This window comes from Eublepharis macularius, chromosome 7 (genome assembly GCF_028583425.1).
Source record: "Eublepharis macularius isolate TG4126 chromosome 7, MPM_Emac_v1.0, whole genome shotgun sequence".
NCBI classification, from domain to species: Eukaryota; Metazoa; Chordata; class Lepidosauria; order Squamata; family Eublepharidae; genus Eublepharis; species Eublepharis macularius.
This window is the reverse complement of record NC_072796.1, coordinates 6,247,914-6,272,549: the sequence shown is the minus strand read 5'-3', so window position 1 is coordinate 6,272,549 and position 24,636 is coordinate 6,247,914. Positions and strand designations below refer to the sequence as shown.

Genomic DNA, 24,636 nt, shown 5'->3' with positions numbered 1-24,636 from the left:
GTTGCTTATACAAACAAGAAGCATTCAAATGAATTAACTTAAATTCTCTATGAACAGGGCAAGTTGGTCCCATAGATGATACCAATATGTAAGCATGCGGTCCAGTTAACTGGAAACTTATATAGACAAGTCTGATTTTTACCACAATATCAAGGTTTCACTGCTTTGCAGTGGAAACAACATGAGGGAGTTGCTCATTCATGCTTTGGAAAGCCTGGACAGCCACTGACTTGGAAGCTATAATGTGTGAACAGAAATGTTGTGCTGTACCTTATAGGCATTCCCAGCTGAGGAGGAGGAAGAGATGCACCTAGTAAAAGAAGCAGTCTACCTGGCCCCAGGGATGGGCACTGCCTCTCTCCAAGTGTGCCTTTGCAGCACATCTGCCTGTAAAGGTAAAAGGACCTTCTATCAATGATGAAACCCCCATCCATCCCCTTGGGTGCATGTTGTTGGTCTGCCACTGGACAAAGGACAGCTCCTTTAAGAGACGATGCAATGGTACCAGTTGACAATGGACACAGATCAGGAAGGCATGGACAGAAGAGGAATTCTCACTAGCCTTGGAGGACGATGGCCCAACCAGATGGATGAGCCCTAAAGAACAAAGGTGCCACTAGGAAGAAACTGAAAAGGGAGTCCAGTGAGGTTGAGCCGGATGAGACAAACCAACAGAACAGAGGAAGGTGGATATCCTGGCCAGGAGCCTGAGTCAAGTGAAAGTCAAAGGTGGACTTGAGGGTGGCCGATAATGATCCTCCCTTTCTAACAAATCATGGTAATTTTGAGACACTGTTATATCCAGCCTCATCTGGGCGGAAATACTTGACCCTGCAGAATCTGAGTCTCATCACCTGGTTTAAGATTTAGTTGGAGGAGATTGAGATGGAGTAGGACTCAAAGAAAAAATCAGTGGAAGGGATAAGTATGATGAATTGCAGTAGCCACCAGACTACAGGAACTACTGAAGGTGGTAAAGGAAGCACAACAGCCATGAAAACTAGCACCAGTACTGAACACATTAAACTGGGAGTTGGAATGGCTCCCTCAAAGAAACAGAAGAAACTTAGCCTGAACAAACACAACAGAAAAAAAATCAGAACCAAGGCAGTATGTCAGGATCAAGACATCTCTCTGAAAGCAAGGTGGAAAGATAAGCAGCAGATGTTTGAACTATGAGGGAAGCATCCAGCAGAGGCAATGCTATAGGAACAATTTTCCAAAAACCAAGCATCTCTCAAGAATCTGTTTCCAGGCTGAGTTGAACAACCTGCTTCTGAGGGTAAGGAGGCTCACTCCGAAAAGATTGCTCTAGACATTTCTAAATTCCATTAGTATGATGCACAGAAACCATGAAGTAGTAACTCAGAGAACTCACGGTCAGAAACAAACCCCAGGTAACAATGCTCCCAGTCCTGATCTTCGGACTTCTGCCAGGCAGACTGCTGCTACCACTGTCCCCTTTCTCATGCAAGAGAAGCACCCCACGGACCCAAAGAGAGGCTACTAACGGGATCGGAACAGCCTTAAAGTGAACAATGTGGAGACAGAGCAAAGAGGCCACAGCAACCCCCTATTTTACTCTCCAATAGAGAGGGATTTGCAGGAAGCAGTAAAGGTAGAGAGTTCCCTAAAGTCACAGCTGATTTATGGTGATCCCTGGTGGGGTTGTCATGGTAAGAGACTAACAGAGGTGGTTTGCCATTGCCCATCTCTGCAACCCTGGTTTTCATTGGAGGTCTCCCACCCAATTACTAACCAAAGCCAACCCTGCTTAGCTTCTGAGATCTGACAAGATCAGGTTCACCTGGTCTATCCAGATCACAATACTAAAATGCAAAAGAGGTGCAAGGGAAGCAACGGACCCTTTCCAGTACCAGTGTTTCATCCAGTAAGAAATACACAGAAACCAATGCAAGCACAGGCAGCTGAATAGCAAAAGAGGCTACATCAGTGACATTAGAAGGGGGGGGGGAGCCAAAACAACTGAAACATCTGGAGCATAAAAGAAACAGGCACACAATTTCAGGGGACCACCTAGAATGCTTCCTCTTCTTTTCCTGCTCCTCCATGGACTCTGAGACATTTAGTGATAGTCAGGGAGAAACAGTCAATTAACAATGCTGTAAAAGATTGATCTAGTCTAGATCAGAGGTATCTTTATTTTGGCTGCAACAGAAGTCAATACTAAGGATGACGGATCAGACCTTACTGTAATCCAGGGCCAAGAGGAATGATGCCAAGAGACTGGGAGCCTGCTCCTGCAACTATAGTGTACTATATGTGTCAGGTGTAAAGAAAACCCAGACAACATCCACCATTTTTTGCTGTCAAGTTGCAGCCAATTTATGGTACCCCGGAAGGGTGTTCAAGGCAAGAGATGAGCAGAGAGGGTTTGTCATTGCTTGCATCTGTATAGTGACTCTGGTCTTCCTTGATGTTCTCCTATCCAAGCACTAACCATGGCTGATCCTGCTTTGCTTCCAAGATGTGACGAGATTGGGCTATCTTGGGCTACCCCAGTCATGGCAACATCCTCCTACCTAAGTACAAAAGAAAATACTAGCTATGGGAGGGGGGGAGGCTAAAGTTCACATAGTGAAGAAACAAAGACAGTGACACTCTTATTAACTTGGAGGATCACATGAGAATCAAGTAGGAAAGCAATTGCCTGTTCCCTTGAGGCGCACATAGAGGTACAAAGCTACTTAATGGTAGAGATCTGAGGACCAATTCCTTGGCTAGAATGCGAGAGAGTTCCGAGGCAGCTTCTGCACAAACACAGAACTCAAAGAGACTATGAAGAACTACAGAAGTGCACAATATTTGCTAAGTAATCTTTTGTAGGTATTCGTGAATAAAATTTCAAGACTCCTTAATGGACCAAACTGTCAACTTTCACAAACATATACTCATTTTACTTAGAAGTACTTATAAAAAAGACAGTGATTCTCCTCCTACAGAAACAACCATAACCCCATCTATCATGATCAGATTATTTTCTGCTAAGGCACAACTGGCTTTTGGTCCTTCTCTGCACAAGTGGATACCTATTAGGATGTCCTATAACCAGAGACGTGGGGCTCTAATTGGCTTCTGGAATGTTTTAGGGACCCAAAAGGATCTACTCCTGAGAAAACTTGCATAGGCTCTTGCTATACATTGATTCAGTAGCTGTAATAAGTTTGGCATCAATTGCACTTGATTAGTTTCTCTCTCTCCTTTTTATCCCCACCCTTCCTCCAGGGACCTCCCCCGCACCCACATTTTGCATTCACCACAACCCTGTGATGTAGGGATCAGGCTGCGAGTGTCCCAAGATCACTCTGAGGGAGCGATTTTAACTTGAGTCTCCCACATCCCAGTCAAATAAGGTGATGGCTACCACAATATTTATTTTAGAGATCTATCTATGGATATCTGAATCTCAATAACCCAGGCAAGCCCGATCTCATCAGACCTCAGAACCTAAGCAAGGTTGGCCTTGGGGTACTTGGATGGGGTGGGATGGGCTACTTCCAAAGAAGATCAGGGCTGCAGAGGCAGGCAGTGGCAAACTACCTCTGTTAGTCTTTTGCTTTAAAAACCCCAAACGTTGGCTATAACTTAACAGCACTTTCCACCGCCACCAACATCTATAGTTATATATCGACTATTTTACTGGCATAGACATGCACTGTCAACTCTTTCTGCCCATCTTTAACACATATAATACAATTAAATAACATGGCAATAACCAAGAAATCTATTGTTATTGCACCAACAGGTCATGTGCGCAGACCTGGCTTACATCTCTATTAAAGATATGATCAGCAAGTATGTCAGAGACAAGCTGACTGGTTTTATAAAGAGCAGGAAATAACATATAGAACTCCTTTTTATAAACACCATTAACATTTCTAAAGTGCAGTATGTACTGCTGTTCTGTGACAGCAAGAAGGGATTTGATCATATTGACAGGAACCATGTATTCTGCTACCACGGCAAGGATATCTGCAAATGGGTTTTACAATTCAAGCCAAAATTCAGTCTATATTTTAACGCACTAGCTTAAAAGTGGAATGAGTCGATATTGCTCTGGTTTCAAAGGGTGACATCAGGTTCTGATATTCCACTGGTTTGGACTGAAAAATCCTCTTCAGCATGAAAAAAATTTCTTCTGTTTATGACAGTGCATTTTTACACCTGCCTGTCAAGTGTCATGAGAGAAATGTGAAAATAAATCTACAGGTGTTCTTACCCTTGCAAAAGAGGTTGCACAAGAACTTAACAAAAACATCTTGCGCAACCTGAAGCATGGGAACTGCTACCGGATCTCTTTAATCAGCATCAATATTTTCTGAGCTGGGCTAGTAGCTATTTTCCTTCCAACACTCTTTGGATTTAATTTATTGATCAGAGTGATAGCCAGCTGATCAAAAATTCTCTTACAGTATTTGGGAAGCCATCTGTACCTAGTGATTTATCAATATTATTTTTCCTTCTATAATTATTGTTGTTTAAAAATGCATTTGATCCTATGAAGTGTTTATAGAAAAAGTCTTGCACTTACCTGTAACTGTTGTTCATCAAGGTCTTCCATGCAGGCATACATGGGAGTTCGGAGGTTTTTTAGTCCTATTACCATGAGGGGGTGCCCCTGCCTCCTATTGCGCATGCGTGGCCGTCTTTCCCACCAAAACAGCACTATAGGAAGCAGGGTTCCCCCTTCCACCCCCAGTTCTCTTTCACCACCATGCTCTCCCATTACTTAAGAAGAGGTCAAGCGGGGAAGGAGGGAGGGTATGTGTGCCTGCACTGTCAGGCTATAGATGACAGCATATGGTAGACAGATCCCTGGACCATTGCAGCAAGACGCAGGTTCTTGGTTAAATGGCTTTTATTCAGAAATTACATCATTTCCATATATATGTCCATAGAACTACTCAGAAGCAAGGTAAGCATCTAAGCAGCAAGCGTAAAAGTTGACAGGAATGACATCATGTGAGAGAGACTTCTGTTTTAACATTCAAGTCCGCTCCTTTCCCCCCTCCCAATCATAAACAAGATTTTGGCGCTCTTCTTGTGTGAGAACATTTCACATATATGTAATATCAAGTTGAGTCACTAGAAAACAAGACATAGCAAAGTTGGAGAGGGAGTAGCATACAAAGTCAGAAACACGGAAAGCTGATAAACACTTGTGAAAGCCTGTGAAAGAAATAGTTATGGCACTGGTAAAATGACATTGAGTTACAGCAGGATACACTGGTTCAGAACAAAAGGATCATTAAAACTGGCATGGATGGGGCTCAGACATGACATGCACGGAAGACCTTGATGAACAAGTTACAGGTAAGTGCAACACTGTTTTTCATCGTCCATCTTCCTGTGCAGTCCCACATGGGAGATTGACAAGCTATTTACCTGGGTGGTGGATGTTGTTCCTTTGTTCATCCACAGATCGATTCCATCATATGAAGATTGATTGGAGCACCACCGTGCCCACTGCTGCCTCCTTCCTATCCAGGACATCCACCGCATAGTGCTTGAAAACGTGTCTGCTGACGACCACATGGCTGCTCTGCAGATATCGTGGATTGGGACCCCTCTAAGCAGAGCTGCTGATGAGGCCTGTGATCTTATAGAATGTGCATGCACCTCTAAAGGGCAAGGTATGTTAGTATTTTCATAACACTTTATAGCTTGCACCATGCTATAGTTTGAGCACTTGCCTTTTCCCTTTTACTAGGGCCAGCAAAACACACAAAGAGTTGAGAGTCTACTCTGAACGGCTTGGTGCGATCTAAATAGAACAGGATAGCTTTCCAGACATCTAGTGTGTGCAGAACTCTCTCTGCCTCATTCGACTGTTTGCTGAAAAACACAGGCAACACCACATCCTGAGACATGTAGAATTTTGAGACCACCTTGGGGAGAAAATCAAGTTTGGTCCTCAGAACCACTTTCTCTTGGTGGATTTTAAGGAATGGGGGTTCCATGCTTAATGCTGCTAACTCACTCACTCGTCTTGCCGATGTATTGGCTAGCAGCAGTGCCACTTTCATGGCAAGAAATTGAAGGTGACAGCAAGCCAAGGGTTCAAAGGGCTCTCCCATCAACTTTGTCAGTACCAGGGGGGCATGGCGTCGCTTCGGAGGAAGATGGTCGCAGAAACCTGAGCTCCACTCCCCCACTGAACAAATTTCAATATATAAGCATTTCATATTGTCATGAACATCCAAAATGTGGGTAAGCACAATGTAGAAAAGAAGAATGAAAACAACAAAACAGCTAAAAGACTCCAAGATTATTTTCCCATGCCTCAACTAACTGAAACTCAAAACAACGCTGGAGAAGACACATCTAAAATGGTGCCAGAGGCAAACGCAGCAGGTAAAACTCTATCTGAAACCGATCTGCCCTTTCTGCTGGAAAAAATGGAGCAAAAATTATAAATCTAACTGATCAGATTTCGGATATAAAACTGGACATTTCCAAAGCTATTCAAAAAGCTGACTGCGCAATGGATCTGAGTACCTCAATGAAAAATGAAGTCCAAGTCTTGCAAAAAGATGATTTAATGAAAAGTAGAATTCAATCCCTAGAACTTTCAAATTGCCAACTTAATCTTAAATTTAGGGGGATTGAAGAAAACGAAGCAATAAATGAAGATCCAGCGGCATTTTTAACAAAATGGCTAACAAAAATGCTAAAGCTAAGGGATGGTACCACCCCACTAACTATAAAAGCATACCAGCTCAGCTTGCTAAATAATCCTCGAAGGAAAGGACCCAGGGACATTTTAGCAACAATCTCAGACTGAAGATTACAAAAAAAGATGCTAGAAATGGCCAAACAGAACTCACTTACATATAATGGGACCTATATTGCTGTCCTTACTGATCTGCCTAAAGACATCCTCAACAAGAGAAAAGAATTCAAACTGATTACAGGAACTCTTAGAGAAGCAGGAACAGAGTACAAATGGTCAAACTTTACAAAGCTCCAAGTCACACACAAAGGGAAAACTTATCGGGCAGAAGACCAAGAATCAGGTTTGAACCTGCTGAAGAATATTGCTCTGGAGACACCTATGGACTTAGAGAACATATCCCTTAAGAGGAAAAGATCATAACTATCTACCTCTCAAAATGGTAGCAAAAATCTAATCAGACATACTTAATAGTCATTTTCCTTTACTTTTCTGCATAGAAATAACTGTATGTAACTTAACATAGTGTTCAATAGGTTATCAATAAAGGTTCGGGGGAGGGAAAAGAAAAGCATTGTGTTTAGCTCTCTGAAATGTTACAGCTCTTCTACCTTGGTAAGTATACCAAGTTCCTGATTGGCGTATAAACCCATAAGGTATAGACAGCTGTTTAAACTGCATGGTCAAGTGCTCTACGTTAAAATTTTGTTTTCTTTGCTTATGCTTAGCGATAATCTACAACACTTGATTACTGATTTTAGCAAATTATATTTTTCTTTACAGGGGTATTGGGGGAGTTAGGGAAGGGAACACCAGACTTCATTAAGGGAAAGTTTACTATAAATCACTAAGTTAGGGGGAAGGGGGAGGGAGTGGGCAATTTCAGCAAGAGGGAGGGTAGTTAACTGTTTATATAAATGATAAGGTATTGTTAAAATTCCAAATTAATTGAAAATATTTGCAAGATATAAAAACCTTATGATATGTAACACTAAAGATCTTCCGCAACACATCAGACTTTGTTACTGAATATCAACCCTTTTATTGTTATTGAAAATGAAAACTTTATTTTAAAAAAACGTCGTCAGTACCAGTTGTAGGGACCATTGGGGCACTACCCTACACACAAGAGGAAACATATTATTCAGACCCTTCAAGAAGGCTTTTGAGGTGAAGTTAGAAAACACAGTCTTATTGTCCACTGGTGCGTGGAAGGCCGATACGGCCACCAGGTACACTTTTATTGAAGAGTTTGACAACCCCGTTTCAGTTCCCATAAGAACTCTAGCACATTGACTAGTGCACACTCAGTCGCTCTCAAGTTCCTGCCCTTTGCCGAAGACCTGAACCTGTCCCATTTTATCCCATATGATTGTCTGGTGGACATTTTTCTAGCGTTCAGCAACACTTGCATAACATTGTCAGAGAATCTTCCTAACTCATAATTAGCCTGGCCGTCAGTTGCAACTTCTCTACATAGTGGTGGTGAACCCTGTCCCACAACAAGAGGTTTGGCTCCTGTGGGAAGAGGTAAGGCTATTTTGCCAACTGTTGCAGGCTGTGAAATCACAGTTGGTGCAGCCAATGTGGAGCTATCAGGATCCCTTCCGTGTCCTCTGCCTGCACTTTGCTGATCACTCTCGCTAGTAATGGGATAGGCGGGAATGCATAGTAGAATTTGCCTGACCAGCATAACTGGAAAGCATCTCTGAGGGATCCTACCCCCTGACCTCCCCTGGAGCAGTAGAGGTCTACTTTTCGATTCTTGCTTGTGGTGAAGAGGTCTATCTCTGGATAGCCCCATCATCTGAATACCTCCTCTAGGTACATTTCCTTGAGGACCCATTCATGAGGGTTGTTGTGTAACCTGCTTAGGCGATCTGCCACAACACTGTCTACATCCGAGATGTGGACTGCATCTAGGTATACTGAGTGAATTCTCTATTGCCCAGTTCCATATCTTTATGGCCTCCCTGCATAGAGTTCTTGACCTTGTTGCCCCCCCACCCTGTTTCTGGATGTAAAACATCGCTGTTGAGTTGTCTGTAAGTATCAGAACTAAGTTCCCTCTTACAGCATCTGAAAAGGACGTTAAGGCATAGCAAATTGCTTTCAGCTCAAGTAGGTTAATATGCGACTCTGTCCTGATCTTCCCATAAGCCATGTGCATGGAGGTCTCCACACAAAGCCCCCCAGCCTAGATTAGATGTGTCAGTGGAGATGGACAACTCAGTGGGGGTGTGCCCAAATCAGACCCCTGACAGTGAGTGGGATGGTGGTGTCCACCAATCTAAGGAATTCAGTACCTTCCTAGGTATAGAAAACTTTTTCCTCTGTGAGTCCCTCTCACAGTGAAAGATGGAAAAAACCAGAGTTGCAACTCCCTCATGTTCAATCAGGTGAATCTGACCACAGCTGTGGTCGACACCATTAAACCTAACAGGGTCTGGATTTTCTGTGCTGACTGGAAACATTTACACTTAATCTGATTGACCAACCCCACTGTCTTTTTCTGTCTGTCCTCAGGTAAGAATGCCCTGTTCACACCGCCATCTAGAACTGCTCCAATAAATTGTAGTCATCTAGCTGGGACCAATTTCGACTTTTTTTCATTCACAAATAGACCCAATGCAAGACAGGTCCTTAAGATAAGTTGTACCTGTCTCTTTACATCTTCCTCGGATTGACCCAAGATTAACCAATCGTCTAAATATTGATAGACCCAACACCCTAAGGTTCTCAAGTGAACAATGACCACAGCTACACATTTGGTGAATACTCTTGGTAGAACCTTATACTGGTAAATTTTTCTGTCGTAAGTAAATCTAAGGAACTTTCTATGGACCCTATGAATGGAAATGTGGAAATACGCATGTTTCAAATCTAAGACGGTGAACCAACAATCTTGTGGTAAGAGTGTTACGACTGCTGGCAAAGTGGTCATGCGGAATTTACGAGTCAAGATCGACTTATTCAACTCTCTCAAATCCAGAATGGGCCTACGTTCCCCATCCTCTTTTTCTTTTCTTTTTTTCAAAAATTTTTATTGGATGGGTTCACAAACATACACAGAAATCATTAACATTATCTACCCCATAACAATTTCCCCGTCCTTCCCCCCCTTTTCTAGTGACTCCCAGCAGTTTTCCATACCCAACTTAATCTAAAAAGTATATCATATAGATTCTTAAAGTCTATACTGTATATCTATATTATGCATACTAATCAAATCTCTTCACTCATCTTAACTATCTACGCTTACTATATTACTTCCCCCATCCTCTTTTTCTGTAAGAAAGAAACGAGAGTAAAACCCCAACTCTGGGTCTCCTGTAGGCAATTCCCGCACTGCCCCTGTATCCAAAAGGCTTTTGAGCTCATTTCCCAACTCCTCACAAATCAGTGAATCTGAATAAACAGGCAACCTCAAACTTGGGTAACTGTCAAACTCAATTTTATAACCTTGTAACACAATCTTTAACACCCAGCTGTCTGACAAAACAGTATGCCATGCTGCGAAAAACTCCCAGAGCCATTCCCCAAAGATGGGGTCTGGCCCCTGAGCCAGTCAGAACTGCTTCTGAACTTGAGCCTGATCTTTATTGTGATGGGTATGAGCCTCTTGTCTTGACCTTTGGCCTTGCTTCCGCTTAGAGAAGTTGCCTGAAAAGGGTTGATACTGCCTGTGGTTAGGATATGCATATCCTTGGTATGGCTGGTAATGGTAGTATCATCCCCTGTACACCGGTTGTGGGCAGTATTGCGACCTTCCCCCTTGTTGAGTCGATGGCAGTACCCTGTAGGACCAGGCAGTAAGTTTGTCCTTACCCTTTTGGGACAGCTATTCATCTGTCTTATCCGAAAATAGCATTTTGCCCTCGAACGGGAGATCTTCCACTTTGGCTCTCGTCTCCGTTGGCAAGGCTGTTGCCCATAGCCATGCGTATATTCGCAACACTACCGCTGATAACATGGTTCTGGCCGAGGTGTCCACCACATTATGCCTGGTGTTTGTTTGGTGCCTAGACAGCTGAACAGCTTCCTCCTGAAGCACTTTCATCAGAGGCCTCTGCTCTTCAGGCAATTTGTCTACAAATGTTGACATCTTATTCCAAAGGCACAACTGATATGCCCCCATCATAGCCACATAATTAGCGATCTTTATGTTCAGAGCTGAGGATGAATACACCTTCCAGCCTAGAGCATCCAACCCTTTCCCCTTCTTGTCCAAAGGAGTTGAATAAGGTCCCTGGCGCTGTTTGAACTGAAATTCTTCTGTCACTAAGGATGCGGAAGGTGTACGGACAAGAACAGGCAAGATTCATCTTTGGTTTTATACAGGAATTCAGCCTTCCTGTTAGTAGTCAAAGCCGTTACGGGTTTCTGAAACAATGAGTTCATTATATCCACAAAGCCCTCTATAACCGGGAAGGCTATATTGGACGTGGAACCCGAATATAAATGTTGCAAGATTTTGTCTTTACGCTTTGGTTCCACTGACGAAATGTCAAATTCCAAAACCTTAGCCATTCGAATCAGTTGCTCAGTGTACAAGCAGTTGTCATCTGTGGGGGACGTTTCACCTGTATCCCTGATGGCCTCCTCCCAGGAACAGTTCTGATGACGGAGTCGGGCTGCATCACTCCAGGTAAGGGTCTCATTCCCCCTCCAGTTCCGATAGCTGATAAGCCATCCGACAGCTGGTAAACAAATGGCATCTCTCTCACCGAGTCGGTGATCTTTCCCTTGGGAGAACATCTGTGTAAAAGATCTTGCCCATGTCTGAATCACCACTGTAGGAACCGCTCAGGTACCACTCATCCCTGCGGTGGTAACATTCACTTGGAGAGCGTCTCGAGGAGGATCTCCTCCTAGGAAGTTCCCCTTCCTCAGTGGATGGCCTCACCGACCTCAATCTGGAGTTGCAAGATGGGCATCTGGATCTCAGTGAAGAGGTTGGAGGGTGCTCAACCAGGAACAAGTCCTCATCTCCTGCAGCCCCACTTGGGAATCTGCCCGAGGAATCTTTTGCAGAGCAGTGTTTTGTTTTCTTGGCTCTTTTCTTAGGTAGTTCTTCACTCAGAGCCTGTTTTTCTGTCAGAGCTGAGCCCTCTGTGGTCAGAGCTGGTGGGGTAATCGGTTCCTTCGACTTCGATCTCCAGCCTTTGTCAGTCGGTTCCAATCGAGTCAGAGACCCTCAGGTCAAAGGCGTCTTCTGGATCCGAGTCAGTTCCGTCTCGCCCGAGGCTGTCATTGATGGTGGTCAGTTCCGAGGGGTCTTCGACCCTGATGGGCTGCATCTTGATTCTGAAGATGGTCCCGGAGTCGGCAACTTTGGATCCAATGTAGTGGCTTCCTCTTTAGCGGCCAATTTTTTTGCCCTTGTAGCAGGCTCCTGCACCACCATTGCCTTAGACCACAAGGCCAGCTTGAGCCTGCTGGACCTCTCAGCCCAGGCTTTTGTCGTAAAATTTTGGCAGTGTTTACATGCCTGGGTATTATGACTCTCTCCAAGGCAGATTAGACAGGTGGAATGCCCATCCATCTTGGTCATCTTTGCCTTGCATTTCTCACAGCATGTAAACAAGGCTTTTCCGAACATCCTTTCACCAACACCAAACAAGGGGAAAGAGAGAAGAATGCTTCTACCTACCTCCGGTCACAAGTGAACCACTCACCATGGCAGTGAAAAAGAAACTGAGGGTAGAAGGCGGAGCCCTGCCTCCTATAAGGCCATTTTGGCGGGAAAGACGGCCACGCATGCGTGATAGGAGTCAGAGGCACCCCCTAGTGGTAATAGAGCTAAAAAACCCTCCAAACTCAGCAGGCCTCCACGTGCGCAATCCCATGTGGGACTGCATAGGAAGACTGACATAGAATGGATCTTTCCCTCTTCTACCTCCTAAACTGCCCAATACTCACAGCTGTTCCAGAGGGCCAGGAGATCCCCAGGAAAAAGGCTTGCAGCAAGGAGGTCTTGGCAGAAGTCCACCATCTCCCCTGCATGAGTTCATGTTCTATCTGCAGAATGGGGCAGGAAGAAATCATCCCTACTCCTGTGCAAGCTCTTGCTCCATTTACAGAAGACCCTTGCAAGGCAGGAGGGGGTAATTTCTGATGACTGTTGCAAGTTATCCCCACTCTGATCAGAGGGTATCCTAACCTTTAAGAGCAGCTCTTGCAGGGAACACCAGAAGAAGAGGGGAAAATACATTCCATGAACTCTTCCCTTTGTGATTTCTCCTGAAATTCTAGAGTTTTCATAAATACTCTTAATATTTATACTCTACTAAATACTCTTATCAAAAATATCATCTTTTGTCTCTTTAACAAATGCACCAGACAGTGATGGCTATTCAGTTTACTGTTTTTTGTAAAGACTTCAAAAATACTGGTGGTAACATAACCTAGCCATGTTAGTGAAGCAAACATTATACGCTTTAAGATCTTTAGAACAAGCACAAATAATTAGAATCGCCTAGGAAACGAGTATTATAACTTCCTATAGATCTGCAGATAGTATATTCCTGTGAAAGCTGCTATACCTGCTTTGTTAATTGGTTTAAAGTAATACAATTGTTTTATTAACAAAGCTTGAGAAATATTAATTACTTCCTTTTTCTTATAGCAGTTGTCATTCAACACCATCCTATCATTATATGAACCTGACTTGCTCTGATTTTTAAATATACCACTATCATATTACATCTGCAGTTTCTTTAACATTTCATGGTTTTGTTGTAGCAGTAATTGCCAGGAAACCTAAAGTATAATTTGTCTGGTTAGAATTATCCAGGTAGAGTCAGCTTTGTAACTTTTTTCTATCAAAATGCTCTTCAGGATTTTATACATTTTCTTACAGAATTGCTTTTGGTACAGCTGAGCAGAATTTTGCTTATGTTGTTGCCCCAATCCAATAATATATTGATGATTATCTTTTAATTGCTTCTTTGGAAAGTTTTTTTTCTTGTTAAAATTGTTTTTTCTTTTACAGAACAGACTACTTAGGCATCTCCAAAAATCAGCATTTTGACTACTACTCTAAAAGTTTTTACCTAACTATCAAATAATGATTGTTTAACTAGCTATCAAATAACTATCAAATAATGATTAAAGGTTCAGCCTAACCATTAGCCTTGTCTGGTCAATGTTGCTACCAGGTAAACAGAGGAGTCTCATTTTTTCCCCAGCAATTAGGTTTTTTTTTTAAGGACAGAAGTCATACTTACGGCTGTGCACTTCAGGTTTTGCTTCAGGTAAAGTTACCCAAAGCAACCTGATTCGGAATGCTTCGGTATTCCCCGAAGCAGGGCCAGCATGCAAAAATCAATGATTTTTTTAAAAAAATCAATTTCAAAAATGTAAATCAGTTTTTTTAATAAAACACTTTTTGAGGAAAAACTTATCTAAGGATGGTTTTTAATTAGGATACATGATAGACGGGAAAAAATTGGAAAAACTGAGGGACTACTGAAACAGAATTCCTATGAAATATGTTCTTTAAGAATGAGTAAAAGGCTTCTTTAAGCAAAGTTTTTCATACTTATATCTATATCTATCTATCTATCTAGCATGAAAAAATAGTACATATTTCTCAATTGTTCTAATGAAAATTTGTGAAATGTTGTGAAATTTTGGAGAAGGGGGGGCCTCTTATATACACAACTTTTTCAAGTTTTTGTTTATATGTAAATAATTTAGCAACAAATAATATGCTCTTATGTGTTTAATAATGATCCATTATTAAAGATTCTTTCAGTGTTATCAAGTTTAATTTACTATCCAAACACCCTGGAACTCCAATCTACAGAGTTTCTGTCCAAATAATACATTTTGTTTTGTTTACTACAGAATTTGTTTTCTATTTTTTCCTACCTCTCAGATGGCCAAAATTAACAATACATGCACTATAGAAGCATTGGGTGTAGCAGTTTGCAACTCTTAAGTATTGTGTACACTTGCAATTTTTTGTGTAGAAAAGTCATTTACATTTTTAAATTTCATGAATATGCCAAACTGTACAAGTGTATATGCTAAATAAGTTAAACACAATGTGCTTTATGTTGTTCAATCAGTAAAAGTAGTTTTGGTTTTATAGGAAACTATCATGTATATTTCATCATCCCCCTTCCCCCAATTTCCATTTTTTAAAAAAGGCTTCAAAATTACCAGAACTTTTTTAGCTCTCTAGAACAATACTTTTAACCCTATTATCTCTCTGTAAAACTGTATACCCAGAACTGTATACCCAGAAGCTACATTAAGTGCTACATTTCAAGAAGTTCAATGAATGGTTAGGGGGTGGAACAGATCTGGAATAAGGAAGAGAAGTCAAGAGATAAAATATGAGAAGGGAGAGACAGGCAGCAGAAACAAAAGTGAAACTGAGCAGAATACTTGAGAAGTCCTGAGATCCGCTGTACTATTCACACACTAGAAGGGAAAACCTGTAACAGCCTCTGACTATAAAAGAGACCCAGTCTGGGAATATTTAAAAATGATCTGTTGAACTGACGATAGTCTGGGAATATTTAAAAATGATCTGTTGAACTGACGATAGTTCAGCTCCCCATGACTTCATAATTATTTGCTTCAACTACCTCTGGTAAATAACCAAACAATATCAGATACTGCTGTAACACTAATCTCAAAAGTTTCAGAAGAAATGACTATATAAAAATTATCATATGAGAAATGAGGGGAAACTGAAAATGTACTATCAATGTCATTTGACATTGTTAGATTCGCTATAATTTCTGATAAATCTGATATATGCTGGAAGTGTGAAAAAGAAAAGGGAGGTTGGTGCATCTATGGTGGGCATATGTACTAGTACAAAAGTTTTGGGGTGCAGTTCATAAGGAAACAATGAATATATTATGTGCTACTCTTTTGTCTTCTCTACAATAAGTTATTTGTTGGGTGAGGTCCCAGTTGGAATTAAAAACCATGGAATATTATTGAAACATTTAATTACTGTGGCAAGAATTATGTTGGTTGAAGAATGGAAGCAGCAAAACACTGGTACTGAGACAGCAGCTTAATAATATTTGGATTTCAGTGATTATAGATAAAATTACATTTTATAAACATGTATGGATACAGAATCTTGGAAAGGTCATACCTAAGTTTATGAAAATCTGTTTACCTTTAATTATTCACTAGCACCAGCACAATTCATCCTGTCAAGTAAAGCAGCAGATACTGGAATGTATTTAGAATTTTTGGTGTGTATTCTTTTTCTCTTACAGGATGTTTTTCGTACCTGTTTAAAATGGTGTTGTGTTACCATTTTCTTGTATCTTGAAATAAAACTATGCTATTGATATGTTAAAGGGATTATGGGTTTTTTTACAAAAGGGAATTTAAAATACTGAACACACAAAAATGTGTATAGCACGTGCCTTCTAAAAATGAAATCTGCTTCTCTCTCTCTTCCAGACTAATAATTTAAATGAAATCCATCCTGCCATGAAGAGAGAAACAGTCTTGACTCCTCCTCCAGAACGCAGGCCTGAGTGAAACAAGGATATGTTCTCTGGAGTCTACACAAAAGTGCTTACTCTCCCTTCCATCTTTCAGACTACAGCTCAGCAGTCAGCTGAAAAGAACAGTCTCTCACACAGCGTTTCTTCTTCTTTGCCCCTCTAGTCGGGAACAGAGAAGGGCAATGTACAGGCTAGTAGGTGCCCAGGTAATCCTATCAGATTTACAAGCTAAGAGTCAGGACACAGTTCTGAGCACTTGCCCCCATCACACAAGGGCCGCCAGCAGTCACTGCCTTGCTACACACACTTCAGTAATTGTTTCCCCCCTCTCTATTGAGACAAAGAGGAGAAGGAGTACGGCTGTAGGACATGAAGTTAGACACAGGCAAGTTGCAGCTCTGCCCGGCCTCTTAAAATTAAAAGCTAGAAGATCAGACTGCCCAGGCTTTATCTGAAAGTATGGCAAGAGCCAGGCAGGGCCAACCCCGCTGTAAGGAGGCTGGCAGCTGCCTGACCACCTGGTCACACTCCACGCAGCTGTCCATCTCTTAACAGAGAGGAGAACGACAGCTGTGGAGAGCATGGCTGGTATTCAGGGGGCTGCGAGCCTGGAGAGCAGGCTGACACCACACACGTCACCAAAGCAGCATCTGAGGCTGCGTTTGTCACCTGAAACAGAAGCTGCTCCTGCTAAGCCAACTCTGCTTTTAGGCCCACTCCCTCTATGCCTACAAAAGGAACAGAGAAAGGGGGGGCGGGTGTTTGAGGTGGGAAGCAGAATCGAACTGATGTAATCTTAGTGTAAACCAATGTGAAGCCTGTGAAAAGGTGTGTATTAATCTATACTGAATGTTATTTTTAAAAAGGAAGATTACTCTGGACTGAAGATTTTACTGGAGGCAGGGAAGAAAGAAAGAAAAATATATCGGGCTTAGTCTCTGGCATTTCAGGCAATATCACTGAGGGAGCTTCTGCCTTAGCTCCTCCCATTTAAAGTCAACAATACTAGGCTACGACTGATAGTCTTGGTGTGTTACAGAATGTCAGATTAGGATCTAGGAAACCCAGGTTCGAATCTCTATTGAGCCACGGAAGCTTTCTGGGTGACCTTGGGCCAGCCACACACATTCAGCCTAACCCACCTTACAAGGTTGTTGATGAGGATAAAATGGAGGAATGCAGAACAACGTACGGCACTTTGAGTCCCTACTGGGGGTAAGACAAGATATAATGAAGTAAATAAATTAGCATAAAATAGCTCTTAATATTTTACAGGTTGGATATAAAGTCCCTTCTGGGAGAGGAAGGGCACCTTTAATTTGTCTTGTGCATACCAATGCCTTATTGCTAGTTAATTACAGTACTGACAGTAGGTATCAGGCTACAACACCCATTCTTCTGCACCCTGCCTCCAAGGCTCAGTGTAAACTACAACACAGGACATCCTCACAGCCATGTTGCCAAGTAAACAAGTTTCTGAACCAAATCTTGATTTATTCATAGCCTGCCTTCTTCATGGAAACTCAAGGAGGATTTTTTTTAAAAAAAGCAATGTAGTTATATAGCATAATATGTCCAATGAATAATGCACTAGGATTGCAAAATTAGAAGACAATGCAAACGATGTGGGTTACAGAATAAAAGAAAACACAATTCAATCATACAGTGCAAGGCATCTAAGGCAAAAGATGACAAAATCAGAAGACAATGCAAACAGCAAACTGCCTAAGGCATGGTGGACTATAAGTAATACAGGGCGAGGAGTTAGAATGGCAGTTAAGAACAAGAGAATACTCACAGCAGTGATTTTACTCAACTTAAGACCATAAATAATGCAAATAAAACATTTCCCTTGTAAACGGCACATTTCAACAGCCACTTCTGATTCGGCAAAGGACTGTGCAGAATAAGCTTATGCATGTTCTTTTAGTATTTTACTCCACTGAGATTGGTAAAGCTACATATTTAGGCTGAGATATGGTAGCTGCACCCATACTCCGCCACCAGTAATAATAATATTTTATCTATTTATCACCCTTCAGGGTGACTTAACACCCACTCAGAGCAGTTTGCAATGTATATTATTATTATCCCCACCACAAAATACCCTGTGAGGTGGGTGGGGCTGAGAGAGCTCCTAGAAGCTGAGACTGACCCAAGGTCGCCCAGCTGACTTCAAGTGGAGGAGTGGGGAATCAAACCCGGTTCTCCAGATCAGAATCCCGCGCTCTTAACCATTACACCCCAAATTCTATCTTAATATGCTATTCCATACTACGATTCAGAGATAATGCTCCAGATACAGGCAACATGATCAACACAGCATTAGCCTAGGCTAGTGAACTTCCCTTCTACTTGCCCCATGCATGCAGCAGACACGGCATAAAGTCTTAACAGTTGACAGGAAGTTCCTAGAGCGAGTGCTGCTCTTTTAAAATTCCAAATCACACCATCCCACTACATGAAAAATACTTATATTATACCTGCTCTTCTTACTGGCATTTTGTTTTTCCTTTATAATATGACCAACTTAATATTATTCATGGTAATCTTATTGCCATTCTCCACATTCTATCACCTCTTCCTTCTAGAATTGCATTTTTCCTCATTGCTTCGTGAAGCCCAATAGAGTTTTTTTTAATACCAAATACAAACTGACATAGAGCTTTTAGGAATCTTTCAAAGCATACGCTTTGTGAACTGAAAACATTATTTATAAGGCAGTTCTTTTCCTACAGATTTTTTTCTCTGTACAAATTATGCTTGATCTAAAAGAAATGATGGTACTAGAGATGTGAAGTTGAGGGGGGAGATTAGGAGGGTTGTTCCCTATTCCTCCTCAACTAGAAAAATCTGGAGATTTAGGGAAATTACTTGAAGAAAATATAAAATATAACTCAAAATCAGTGTTTTTTCCCCCAAAGCAGTGTTCGAAATCATATTCCTCCAGCTACTTCGCAATGTTACAAACTTTAGACTATTACACTTGACTTGAAGAAGCATCACTCTTTGTCTCGAAAAAGTACTTCCAAACATGGAAACTATAGAACATCCTAAAGTATTTGGTCCAGTAGTGTAATCTGTGAGTTTTCTAACCATATGAGGCCTTTGAAGAGTTTTGCCTCAGGTTCTTCCATCTTTTTTGCAGCAAGTGCTAAATAATAACTAATTTATTATCCCCCCCCACACACACACGCACAAACACACGCAAAGAACAGGAATTGTGAAGCTCATGCTAGTTCAAGAAAGGATTTCATTTTCTGAAATGGAATTTTCAGAAGTTAATTCTGAAATTAAATACATTATGAAATTCTTTCCCCATGGAGATCCACCTGTTCTTCTATCACCGTCTTCTGCCAGCAGGTGAATACTTATCTGTTTCATCTGGCATTCTGTCACTGACCCTCCTTCCTGTGTATGCATATTGTTTAATTGTGGTTTTAATAGCTTTTATGCATTTTAAAGGCTTGTTTTTATGTTTCTGATTGTCACTTTGGGGACCTTAAGTTAGGTGGAAAAGCAGCATAAATATGTTTCAAATAAAATAGAACAAATAAAGCTCAAAGTTAAACTTGATCTTTTAGACACTATTTCCAATTAAAACAGTTTCAGGAGGAATACTGTGTTGGTCTGCAGTACAATAGTAAGTTTGAGTCCAGTGGCACCTTAAAAGCCGGCAAGAAGATTTTAAGGGCATAACCTTTCAAGAGTCAAAGCTCCCTTTGTCTGATACATCTGACGAAGAGAGTTTTGAGTCTTGAAAGCTTATGCCCTGAAAATCCTGTTGGTCTTTAAAGTGCCACTGGACTCAAACCTTGCACTTCTGCTTAAAGAGCCATCTTTGAGTTATGTTAACATTATTTTACTCAGGTGGAGCAGGGTATAAAGAAAACAAACGTATCTTTAGGATTTTGCTTACAGTTATTTTGACTCCACTAAGTGTAATGGCTTTACTCCCTGTGCATGTGAATGTGACTTTATTGGGATAATAAAAACTCTGTCTCTCCGATTCTAAGAAACAAGTGACAATAGAAAATTAATCAAAAAGAGTCCAGTAGCACCTTTAAGACTAACCAATTTTATTGTAGCATAAGCTTTCGAGAATCAAGTTCTCTTCTTCAGATGCATGTTCGGATCATGCATCTGAAGAAGAGAACTTGATTCTCGAAAGCTTATGCTACAATAAAATTGGTTAGTCTTAAAGGTGCTACTGGACTCTTTTTGATTTTGCTACTACAGACTAATACGGCTAACTCCTCTGGATCTATGACAATAGAAAATTAATGGAACTGAACATTTCCACCCATCCCTTCCCACTTCATCCCCCTATGTGACTTCAAGAGCCAATCCAGGTAGTCAAGGGGACCTTTGCAGAGTGCAGCAAGCTGGAGCAAAGAGCTGAAGTAACAGGGAGGAATCAGCAAATATCTCTCCCACACACACAATTGCTCCTATTTCCATCACCCTTCCATTCCAGTTATTTTTAATTTCAGCCTGCCAATAATTTAGCTCTAATCAGCATTGGTCCCTGGAATACATCAGGCCAATGATGCAGCTCCAACAACTAAGTATCAGCACAGGCACGCTAGCAAATAGTTTGCTATTAAACACAAACTTGGATTTAGACTTTCTGTTGAACTATCTGCTAGCCAGAATTAAAGTTCTAAAGTTACCATAAGCCTAGATGGACTTGAGCAGCTTCTTTAATTTTCTAGTCACCTCCCAGGAATTGGGAAGGGATTAGCGGAGAGGCAACCAGGAGGATGTTTTTAAATGTGTCATTTTTTTGTATGAAGCACACCCTTTACTCACGCCTCAAAATAGAAAGCTCTCCCACCTCCTTCCAGTGCATCAGTTTTTTAAGACAGCTGAGGAATGTAATAAAATAAATCAACGTCAAACCGGGAGAGGTAGCTATGTTAGCCGGCTGCAGTAAAGGCTAAATAAACAGAAGGCTTGTGGCTCCTTTAAAAAACCATCAAGTTTAATTCCAGCCAAAACCACCCTGATTCTTCCAATGCACAGGGTGGTATCTCGTCAGGCAGAGACATAGAAAGGATGGAAAAGGGAGATCTGCCCCCTCCAAGGGCAAAAGACCCAAACGGCCTGGGCATCACACACAGCCTCATTACACACACGCATGCATCCTTCACAGGAGGGTCTGCTTAGCGAGTATGCCAACAGCAGATTCTACACCATCATCATCATCTGCCGGAAGGCCTTTTAAGGGTCATAAGGTGTGAAGCCCCTCGGAAACACGGAATAAGGTCGACCCCTCCACCAGCTCAGCCGGGCGAGCTTCCGCAAAGTCATGCCCGCGACAGGCTCCCTGCACGAGATGCCCTGCAGGCAGGGGACCCTCGCTGTTACAAAGGGGTCTCTCTCGGGGGTCGTCCCCTCTCTGTCCCCCTGCCCAGGTCCAGATTATTCGCAAGGCCGACTAGGCTGCAGCCTCGGGGGCCCCGCAGGGACTAGGGGCCCGCCGGCAGTTTCTCTGCTGCTGAGGCGCCGCTTGTTCCCTGCGCCCGGGGCCCCGAGAGTTAAGGGCGCTTTGCACATATACCCATATATTTACCCACAGAGATACTCGCATAAATAGGCTCTACGGAGGACCTGCGGGACCAGGGCCAGGCTGCCGGCGGGCGGAAGACTGAAGCGCCGGAGGGGCCCCGAAGCACCCGAAAGCCTCGCGGCCCGGCCAGGGGCTCGCACGGCCCTGCCCGGGTCGTCTGCGCGCTCAGCTGCCGGGCGAGACGAGCCACCTGCCCTCCCGGGCGAGGCGGCCCGGCTGCCCTTCGCGACATGCTGGGGACGCGGGCGCGGAGAACCGCAAAACCCGAGCGCGGAGAAGAGCCGGGGCGAGGGGAGGGGCCGACGAGGCCGGCTGCCCTGTCACCGCGAGGCCCGGCTCGCCGTTTGGCCCCACCGGCCGGCTTCCCCGGGCCGCCCGCCAAGAGGGCCGCCGGGAGAGGGAGGCGACCGCCGCCCCTCCTCGCCGCAATGTCCCGCCGGAGGCCGCGTCCAGGCCCCGCGCGGGCAGACTAGGCCGGGCCAGGCCAGGCCGAGCCGCCGTCCTCCCTCGTCCCTTCCGCCGCGCCGCAGGCCTCACCCAGGCCTTTGACAGGGAAGGGCGGGCGAGCGGGCGGGGGGGAGGCTCCCGCCGGCCGGCCCCGCGGCGCCCAGGCCTCCCCCCAAGGTCGCATTTACCTGCCGGGGCCTCTGGCGACCCGTCCCGAGTCAGGCGGCGGGACCGAGCCGGAATTTGCCCGGAGAGGCGTTACGTAAACCGGCGCCGGCCCCGCCGAGGGGAAGGAGGGGAGGGAGCCGAGCGAGGGCCGCCCTCTCCGCCCACTGCGCCAGCGATAGGCGGCCGCCGACTCCGCCCGGATCCTTCCGCCCGCCTCTGTGGCGCCCCCGGTGTCGCTTTCGGGCCTCGCGTGGCGAGGAGGCGGCGGCGGCCGGTTCCTCCCGGGCTCAGGCGCTGCTCCGGGCTCTGCTCAGCCCAAGGAGGGAGGCGGCCGAAGCCTTCTCCTCAGGCGCGCCTTCCCGGCCTGGAACCTACCAAAGATCCCCCTCACAAAACGCCAGTGCCGAGTCCCCACAGCCGAGCGGCGCCGGCGAGACGGGGCCGCCGCGCAGGTCATCGGAAGGGCCCGCGGTCGGGTTTCTGCCCGTTTGCTGGAGGCGTCGCCCCTCGCCCCTTCCTTAGCCGCCAGGCCGCGAGCCGGGCAGTCCCCGGCGGAGAACCCTGAGGGGTTGTGATGTGCCCTCGAGTCGCCTCGTGTGTCCAAAACTGCAGATACTGAGGCCATTAAAATTGCAGATATTGACTCCTTTGCTTAATTAAATGTGTGTGCGCGATGTGCCATCGAGTCGCCTCGACCTGTGAGGAGGTGCAACTGAACGAGGTGCCAAGTGTGGGTCTGCAAAGGAAGGGGAAATCAGCAAAAAAACTCGAGTTGCCCTTTCTGCTGGAAATGCTTTCCCTGAGAGACAAATCATTAGGATCCAAGCCTGTCTCAGTTTTGACTTCGATAGCATGTAGGGTTGCCAGCTCCAAGTTGGGAAATTCCTGGATATCTGGGGGGTGAAACCTGGAGAAAGTGGGGTTTGAGGAGGGAAAGGACCTCCGCATGGCTTAATTCCATAGAGTCCACCCCCCAAAGTAGCCATTTTCTCCAGGTGAACTGATCTCCATGGCCTGGAGATCAGTTGTAATTCCGGGAGATCTCCAGCCACTACCTGGAGGCTGGCAACCCTAATAGCATGTGGTACGGCTCAAATGGGATAGCCCCATTTACAGACCCAGCTATGATCTAAAGATCTTTTAAAAAGATTATTTTGAATTAGATGTGACATAGGCAACTTATTTCAGGAAACTGGACCTTACACTAGCAGAAGGCCTTAATACTAGGATGTTACTAGGATAATTTTATATAAAAATCTGAGCAATCTGTTATAAGGTGACCACTTTGACATCAAGGTTTTCCAGGGATAAAGATAACAGGTTCCTCATTGTTTAAACTTGGACACACATCAGTTTCTGGTATGATATGTTATTGATTAGGTGCTTCTTGCCCATTTTATTGTTCCATGTGTTTTTGAAATTTATGGTGGTCAAAAAGTGCAAGAGTGACCATCGACCTGTTTGAATGTGTGTGGAATACTTCTATAAAACCAGCTCTACAAAAGAACTATATCATATAAGGGGGTGATGTGTATATAACTGCAGATACTGAGACTATTAAAATGGCAGATATTGACTCGTTTGCTTAATTAAATTTGTGTCTGTTATGTGCCATCAAATCGCCTCCGACCTATGGCGATCCTATGAATGAAAGACCTCCAAAACATCCTATTATTAGGAGACTTGCTCAGAACCTGCAAATTGGAAGACGTGGCTTCCTTTATTGAGTCCAGCCATCTCGTTTTAGGTCTTCCTCTTTTCCTACTGCCTTCCACTTTTCCTAGCATTATTGACTTTTCCAGAGAGTCTTGTCTTCTCATGATGTGACCAAAGCACAAGAGCCTCAGTTTTGTCATTTTAGCTTCTAGGGAGAATTCAGGCTTGATTTGATCTAGTCCCCACTTATTTGCCTTTTTGGCCGTCCATGGTATCCACAAAACTCCAGCACCACATTTCAAATGAATCAGTTTTCTTCCTGTCAGCTTTCTTCACTGTCCGGGTTTATTCAATGAGGCTTATCCCCAGAAAAGTACCCTCAGGATTGCGCTGTCTGTCTCCCTGTATGTGAAGAAGGAAATTGTGACGCATGAAAGTTCACGCTGTAGTAAATTCGTTTTTCTGTAAGGCGGCCCTGGGTGTTTTCTTACCTAAAGAACAGAGTGATACGCTGGCAGCAGGCCTTGTTCCACAGCAAATAACCCACAATAACAGTGGAGTGACAACAACAGAACTCCCCTGCATGTGATGCAGGAGGCACAGACACAGGG

General features: G+C 43.7%; 1 protein-coding gene across 3 annotated transcripts in view; it reads right to left on the bottom strand.

The window, feature by feature from the left end:
- The window catches only part of KIAA0232 (KIAA0232 ortholog), a 78,832-nt gene extending 56,340 nt beyond the window's left edge, over positions 1 to 22,492 (bottom strand). For all 3 annotated transcript variants that reach the window (XM_054984641.1, XM_054984642.1, XM_054984643.1), the window contains exon 1: positions 22,390 to 22,492. The gene's annotated coding sequence lies outside the window, so the exon portion shown is untranslated. The remainder of the gene's footprint in view (positions 1 to 22,389) is intronic.
- Positions 22,493 to 24,636: the final 2,144 nt, after the last annotated feature.